The sequence below is a fragment of the Pogona vitticeps genome, chromosome 14 (genome assembly GCF_051106095.1).
Source record: "Pogona vitticeps strain Pit_001003342236 chromosome 14, PviZW2.1, whole genome shotgun sequence".
Classification (NCBI taxonomy): domain Eukaryota; kingdom Metazoa; phylum Chordata; class Lepidosauria; order Squamata; family Agamidae; genus Pogona; species Pogona vitticeps.
The window spans coordinates 10,812,915-10,821,143 of NC_135796.1; the positions used below are offsets into that span (position 1 = coordinate 10,812,915).

Sequence of the window (8,229 nt, forward strand, 5' to 3'; positions counted from 1 at the left end):
TCATCACAGTAAAATGCACAGGATTCAAAGCCAGGCTTGGAAGACTTAAGCACTCAGATTGCTTTGCCTGAAGAGACTGTTCTGTCAGTTTTGATTGCTCTCGTACTCAACTTTTTAAAATGTTTTTTTCCCCTTCTCTTTCTAAATAGGATGAAATTTGCAATTTGGGTGAATTCTGATTAAAATTAATTGAAGCAAAACACACAAGAACCGTCTAGTAGCGGAGAATTCTAAGCACCTCACTAAATTGTAGAACGAAATTATGGCAGTTAAAGTGATATCAAACTGACATATCTTTGTAATGTAAATATAGTCTCTATGTCAACAGTATTGTCCACTCTGTTGCTACAGAATACCAAGTTTGGGGTCTTCAGCATCTGCAGAAGAACTGAAAATGGGACTTCATACAAATCCAGTCCAGGAAGTTGTTCTCTAAAACAGGGGTCCCCAAAGCCCGGTCTGCAGCCCGGTGCCGCTCCAAGGCCATGGCGGGACCAGGCTGCAGAGACAGATCTCCTGCCCCCCCACTCCCCCCCCACCTGCACGCACAGCATGCCACCTGCATGCACGGGTTCCCCGCCCACCTGTGAGCATGCCCCTCTCTTCTGCGCATGTGCACCCCTCCCCTCCGTGAGCGCGCCCTGCCCACCCACAAGTGTGGCTGGTGCCCCGCCCCCCACGCATGGACCCCCTCCCCCCAAACTGGTCCACGGTTTAGAAAAGGTTGGGAACCATTGCTCTAAAAGTCCCCTTCCCATTCCTCCACCACAATCCACCATTATCTCCCTTTTGCTCCTTAATCGGCAGATGGTGTGGTCCATTTTTAAAATTTTGTTATCCTTAGAATGTAAACGCGCCTCTGGTTGGCTACACGACCCATCTAATCAGGGACCATAGATTCAGTGTGCCATGGAACCAAGAAGGCAACATCACAAAGCCAAATCAGAGCGAGGGTACTGCTGCTGACTCTCATTCTGAAATAAATAACATTTTAACCCTTCTTTTGTGGGACCTTTCAACTACTGTGTGCGCGTGCTGTTCACAGGGATTAGACAGTTTCCTGAAACATTTCCCTACCACATGTTTTGCCCGGGCCCTTAGACAGAGAACAGAATGAGCTTTAGTAACGAGACATGACAGATGAGAATGAAAGCATATACATGGCACAAAATACTGTAACGACGGCACAATACTGTCGTTCCCTTGCGGAAAAGAACCCGGCTTCTGTCTCAGCTCCGTACATGCGACACAGATGTGCCCCATGCCACAGTATGAATTAATAATGAAACTGCTTTTGGTTGTTGGGGGGGTGGAATTTTTATTGGGCAGGATGCCTGGGGTCTACACAATGAGGTCTCCAGGCTCCCCTCCCTCCAGGGGTCTTCAATTACACTTCCTAATGAGCCCAGTTTCATTAGCAGGGGAAGCAGAAGTCAGCACTAATTAAAATTAAATTAGGACATACTTGAGTTCTGGCACACAGTGCCCTGAGTTGTTAATTTTTTTAAATTTTATTTCCCCCCCCCAAAGGTTGCCTTGAACAAGCTTAGGCCAAAAGGTCAAGCGATAACAATTAAAAAATACAGCCAGTGATGTCGGTGCATGGATGGACTTATTTATTTAATATTTATTTGTCACTGAGGACAAATGAGAATTTGTGGAAAGAGGAGGCTTGATTCTGGAAAGGGATACCTGTTCCATGCAGAGTGTGTAGAAACATTGTTTTGGACTACAACTCCCAGATTCCCCCCCCCCCAGCAATGTCATGTTGACTAGGGTATCTGGCAGTTGTCCAGAGAGGAGTTAATTTAGTTTAGTTTATTTGATTTTTCCAAGCTCGCATTCCAGGCATGCACAGGTACTGCTGTCAAGATGTGAAGTTTTATATGTACATATAAAGTAGAGGTGGGCATGACTTAAGGCAGTGGTTCTTAACCTTGTGTTACTCAGGTGTTTTTGAACTGCAACTCCCAGAAACCCCAGCCAGCACAGCTGGTGCTGAAGGCTTCTGGGAGTTGCAGTCCAAAAACACTTGAGTAACCCAAGGTTAAGAACCACTGACTTAAGGCATGGCCCTTCATATGAAGGCTTCCACGTGGCACCACAGGCTCTGCACATTCCCTCCCCCTCGCCCCAGGTTGGCCAGCCCACTCACACGTCTTTCGTGTGCTGTCAGGATCCTCTTCCTGTGGTGGGAGGCCAGTGCAGGCAGGAGCTCTGGCTGCCCTTCCCCACCTCCACTGGCAGCTGACCACTCAGACACGGTCGGCTGCTGGAGGAGGCAGATAATGGCAACCCATTACTCCTAAGCTGCATTTTGAACAGAGGCCCGACTCAAACATTTCTGCAACTTAAGTTTAGTTTTCATGCATTTCTAAGCATTTCTGCTTATAGATTTTCTCATAGCTGTAAGAATGGAAATACAATTGAAAATACATTTTGACTTGTTACTTTCTGAAGTATGTTTATGCATATGGAACATAGAAGGAATGTACAGTAGATAAATAAGGCTTTTAGAATCAGATAGGCTGATATTGCCTGGAATTAATGCAACAATTAAAAGCCTTATATCTTGATACCCAGATGAATTTTGGTATGATTGGAAATGATTGTCTGATTTCATTCTGGAATTAACCTTTTTTGGGGGATATATACTAGCTGTGATGAGCACAGGCTTCTAATTTTTCCCTGGAGGTCTATAAAGTTCTGTAGGACTCTTAGGGAGAGTTTCAGGTCAGACTCCTGAAACTGCCATGATGTCTCTCACTAGCTATTCTCACTTTAGGCATCCTTTCACAAGCCAATGTGTCTTTCTGTGTAGGGATCTCATCCGACCTTCTGGGTACCACTTCTTTATCTCTGCTTGGGTCTAGAGTCTGTATGTAGTCCATAACAAGAAAAAAAGGGCCTTGATGATGACTCTTAGTATGGGAATCAAGAGTGTAACAAGAAAGTCCTCCTTTTTTAAATGTTGTAGAGCAGTGGTTCTTAACGTGGGCGATAATGCCCCCCAGGGGGCGATTTCATTTTTCAGGGGGGCGGTAGAACGAAAAGGGGCAGTGTGGGGGCGAAAGAACAGAAGGGGGCGGTAGGGGGGCGCTGGAGCAAGCCAAACCTGTGAAGGCGACTGCAGCCACAGTGCAGGCAGTAGATCCAGTGCTGCTGCCACTGCCAGATGATCCAGCTCTTTCTACCTGCCACGCCTCCTTTAAGGGAGCACTGAGTGGGGATCAGGTGGAAGGAAAGGGTCTCTTGGGTCTTCATCCTTGCCCCGTGAAGCGCTGCCTCACACCCAGGTGGGGAGGGAGACTAGGTAGGTAGGTAGGTAGGTAGGTAGGTAGGTAGGTAGGTAGGTAGGTAGGTAGGTAGGTAGGTAGGTAGGTAGGTAGGTAGGATATCATCACCTCAGGGAGGGGGGGGCGATGATAACTTCCTCAATGGCTCAAGGGGGCATTTATTTCAAAAAGGTTAAGAACCACTGTTGTAGAGCATAAGTAAGTGAAAGCTAGCATCTCAGGAAGGAGCTAGGCTAGTACCTTTCTTCCTGAGATGCTAGATTTCTGCATGCAGAGATAATTACTATGAAATGGTACAACTTGGTCAGAGGTAGGTTTGTTTTCTCAGCAAGAACAATCTGATTGTTGTTTGGCTCATTAAAGAGACTCCTGGCAGATTATCAGGAGTGAGTCAAATGTGCATTGAAGACCAAGTCATCGCCGAATGCTTTGCATCACAACAGAAAGAAATGTCACCACTATATTGACATGACCCAGCTAAACCAAAAGGACTTGGCCTGTGGTCCTTGGTTTTATTACACCATCGGTGATAATGCATGTAACATAATATATTGTTCTATCCTTACGGGCCTAATGTACGATCTGTGCAGAACAAAGGCTTATATACAACTGAGCATGCCATATTTATTGATAGCCACTTTGGCAACAGCTCAATGGGATCCGTGGTGACTCACAGGCTGATGTTGCCTTAATGGGTATTTACAAGGCACATCATAAGGTCTCTAAATACCGTGTGTTACAATAAAAACATCCTTTAATGTGTATTTTCATTTCCACCAGAACAAGACCAAATGGGCTGTTAGTTTCAAGGAGGGCGATGGTATGCACTCTTAATTCCGCTCCCCCCAAATGTGTTTCGGATGAGAATGCTGTCTGTGAAAGGTTGTTTACTCCCAGTTGGCTAAGAGCCTTGCTTCATTCATCCCGCTCTCAAGGTAGGCATTACTGAGTCTCATAACAACCTCTTCTATCATGTACGCATTAAAAGGCTCTTCATGTTGTAGCCCTGTAATTGCCACTTTCTACTGTAGCCCAGTCCAGTTAAGCCCGTTTGCCTGTCTCTTTGCATCATGCCTTTCTTCCGTGTTGTGCAAGGGAGAATATAGTCCCAATTAATTTATCGTTTTGGACAGTACCTCCAGAATAACCACTTCGGCATGGTCAAGGATTCTGGGAGTTGTAGTCCGAACAGCAAAGATTTCCCCGTCTCTTCCATTGATCGTGTTGACCTATTGATGCTAGGAGTTATAGTCCAAAGAAACTTGGACGAACCTCTGACTGGGTTCATAAACAGCCCCCCCCCCCATTTATTTGCTAGTACGTACTTCCTTTGTTTGGCTGGGGGATCCTTATTCTGCTTCTCCAAATGACCCAGTAAAGCTTGCTAATTCCTGTTATTTCAGTCTCTCTGAAAATCCATACCTCTTTTGACAGCTGGTCCATCCTCCTCTTCTCTTGTAAGAGGAAGAACGTGCTCTAGTGATCAGAGAAATCAGTCTGCCAGAAGAGGGAGGGGGGAGGTTCCCTCTGCCACACTCTTGACAACTACATTGGTGAAACAATGCATTTTCCCCAGAAGTGCAGGATGAGGCCGTGTGTGGAACACACTGCTTTGTTCTCCAAGAGTGTGAGGTGTCTGAAGGAGAACAGCTATGTGGAGAGCTACCACCCCTGGTCCTCTTGGATCAGCCACCTGAAATAGTTGTCTCGCTCTACGCAACGATAAGGCAGTCCCTGAACTCAGTGCTAAGCAGCCCAAAACTTTGACTGCACCTTTGTATTTCAGGTATAGGTGATTGCTTGGTTGGTTTTAATGCAAAGGGCACCAGGTGGACAGGCTTCCAGGATTTGCTGTAGGGGAAAATGCCACCTCAGGACATTCTTCACTCACAGAGCAAACCCCAGCTCATACGAGGAATCATCCTCAAGCCCAAAACTGGAAAAGAGTCAAAACCCTCTCACAGATCTAGCCAAATAATACAGTGGCTCTTCCCAGTGGACATTTCTTGCATTTTAAGTTAACTTGCACCTTAAAGGTGAGCATGTATTTGGCAAGCACCAGGCATAAACTTTTCATACTTATGCTGTGAGTGGCAATCAGAACGTTTTGCAGTTATTTAGATGTCTTCTGGACAGTGGAATAGCTGACACTTAGACCCCCCTTTAGCTACAGCACTTCTCCTCAATCCCAGCAAGAATCTGTCTCACCTCAAGGACTGCCTTTGCTTTCCGCGAGGCTGGAAAGATCATTTTTAACAATAAGTTAAATGAAGAAGATGAAAGGTTTATAGGTGCTGATTATTTCAAAATGTCTTCCCAAGCTTCATATTGTCTAAGCCAGGGTTGTCCAACCTTTCACCTTCCCTGGGCCACATTAGAAGATGAAAACTTGGTTTGGGCCGCACATACATTTGGTTTGGACCGCATGGGGGGCCAGCCCTAGCCGTCCTCCGCAGCCCCACTCCAAGCGCGCTTACCGGCAGCTGTGATCTCAGACAGCAGAGGCTGTCTGACAGCAGAGCCAGCTTCGACTCCGGCGGCTTTATGGGGCCGGGAGGGGATCCACCTATTGACAGGGATGGCACAATGCAGTCACGCAGCCCCCCTGTCCCTTCCCCTCCCCTCCCACTCCTCCTTTCCCTCTCTCCCCCTCTACTGTTGTGACATGCCCTGGCCACATTTCTGCCGCAAGCACCAGCAGTGTAACTTGAAACTTTGGAATTTCTTTTAAAATAAAAAATTGCACTGGGCCGCATTATGAGCTGACCTGGGCCGCATGCGGCCCTCGGGCCGCAGGTTGGACAAGCCTGGTCTAAGCCAAGGTGAGACACATTGGCAAATCTGATGGCCCATCTTCTGCCTCTCAGACTCTCCAGGAGCTTTGATGATTACCAAAAATGTGTCAGAGAGAGAGAGAGAGAGAGAGCAAATGTCTTTAGAAAAACTATAATCTTTTTGCTCAGCATATACGTATGTGATAGATGCATGTAAAACCTAAAACTTTGTAACGTTTCCACAACAATGCCAATAATATAATATACATGATCATAATAATAACAAAACTATGGTGGAGGCAGCCCTTTATGCTAGTAAAAGCCATGTTTACAGATATATGCCATAAACTCCCATGTCAATACCACAAACCAGACCAGCACTTCATCTTGAATATTTGCTCCCAAACTTGGGCATCTTATTGGTGAGAGAGAAGACCAGCACTGCGTGCTCAGTTAAAGACACCTCCAGGATCTTAGCGGGTGGCGCTGAAGGGAACCCCATCAACCTTTAAAAGGATAAGGTCTGTTTCGTTTTTGAAAATTTTTCAAAAATACAAGGCAACTTTTCATTCCTGTTTTCTTAAAAGCATACCTGCCGTAAGTGTGTGTGTGTGTGGGGGGGTTGTGTTTTCTTCTCCCCTCTCCATCCCCCCTCCTTTTAAATGTTCAAGTGTAAAAATGTAAAAACGATCCCCCCCTTCCATTGCAAGGAGCTTCTTTCTTTCAGCCGACCCAGCATCCATCAGCTGCCAAGTTCAGGGTCTCTCTGCTTCTCGCTCTGAACCGTTTCGTGCCATCTCGTTGGTCATTGTGCAAAAGGGAGGGTGTGTGGGGTGTGTGTGTGTGTGTGTGTGGCAAGGAATGGGCCAGAAGGGTGAAAGCAATTTATAACCTCCATTGCAACATCAGTCCAACCTAGCAACCCCCCTTAGCAACACTGTCAAAGCATTACCATGTGGGGCTCAGTGGCTCAGATGCAAGGACGATAGCAGGCATTGTTACGGTGACCGGTTCGGCCTAGCAACGCACAAGAGCCTGACCTTGAGTTCCATTGAAAGCTGAGAAGCCAAGCAGAACAGAAGGAGAGATGGGGCAGTGGGAGCGGGAGAGCGAGGCCAGATGAAAACCCCACATGTTTCTTTTCTTTGACGTCAACAGATAGTCCCCGGCAGGAGGAATACAGCTGTGCATCCATCCAGATGTTTCTGGGTGGACCCACTCCCTCCCTCCTCGGCCTCCTTCGGGAATCATGCCTACTTATATCTGGGAAATGCTGATGTGACGGCCTTATCAATGACAGCCCTCAAAAATGTCAGCATTGGATTCCAAATGAGGACGTGTCTAATTTATCTCTGGTTCTTTGTTTTATTTCAATGGTCTGCATCTCACGCCGGTGCCAGGAAGGCTCACTCAAGTGGCTTACGCTGAGGTCGTGAACGACAAGAAGAGTCCCTGCCTGCAGAATTACAATCTCAAAAGACACAACGGCAAAGGAAAATGAGGCAGGGAGGAAAGAAGAAGAAGAAAAGCAAGCCATGCTTTAGCAAGGCTGGTGGTACAGCTTTGCTCGCGTTGACATCTCTCCCGGTGGCTGCCTACATTAATGGCTGCTGGAGGTCCCGGAAGTCAGTGAACACTCCAGTCAAAGAGACCGTGATGATCGAGGGACCATCTGGCCAGCGAGGGAAGGCAATGCCTAACACTCTAGCCTTTTTAAGCATAATTCCCAGCTGGATCAGGACCTCATGGCCAAATGTGAACTTTGGAGGGCTCAGGACCACAGTGTAAACAGAGTTCACCATATGGTTAAATAAAGATACTGTACTGTGAAAGGCTCTTCTAATCACAGAAGGGTTGAGATGAAAATTCTTCTGATTAAGAAACAGAACAACTGAAAGCAGCAAATCACACACCAGTTTAAAATAAATCAATGGCCAGAACCCTACTTCTGCTTGTGAAACTTGCCATGGCTAATTGCAGCTAACTGGTGAGGTGCGCTGATGCAGAATTGCCCCAGCACCTCATTGATTAGCGATGGTGAATCATGCAAACGCCAATAGGATTCGGGCCAAAGGCAAGTTGAGTCACTGGACTTTAGGACTGGCAGAAGACATTGCCCTGCTGCCTGAGGGGAAGGCGAAGGTGGTGCCTATGCTTCC

The 8,229-nt window shown here is 46.7% G+C and overlaps 1 long non-coding RNA gene across 1 annotated transcript in view; it reads left to right on the forward strand.

Annotated features, from left to right (window-relative positions):
* Positions 1 to 4,299, forward strand: part of LOC110070011 (uncharacterized) — a 30,397-nt gene extending 26,098 nt beyond the window's left edge. The window contains exon 6 of the long non-coding RNA XR_013539215.1: positions 4,077 to 4,299. This is a non-coding gene — a long non-coding RNA (uncharacterized LOC110070011). The remainder of the gene's footprint in view (positions 1 to 4,076) is intronic.
* The last annotated feature ends 3,930 nt before the right edge of the window (positions 4,300 to 8,229 follow it).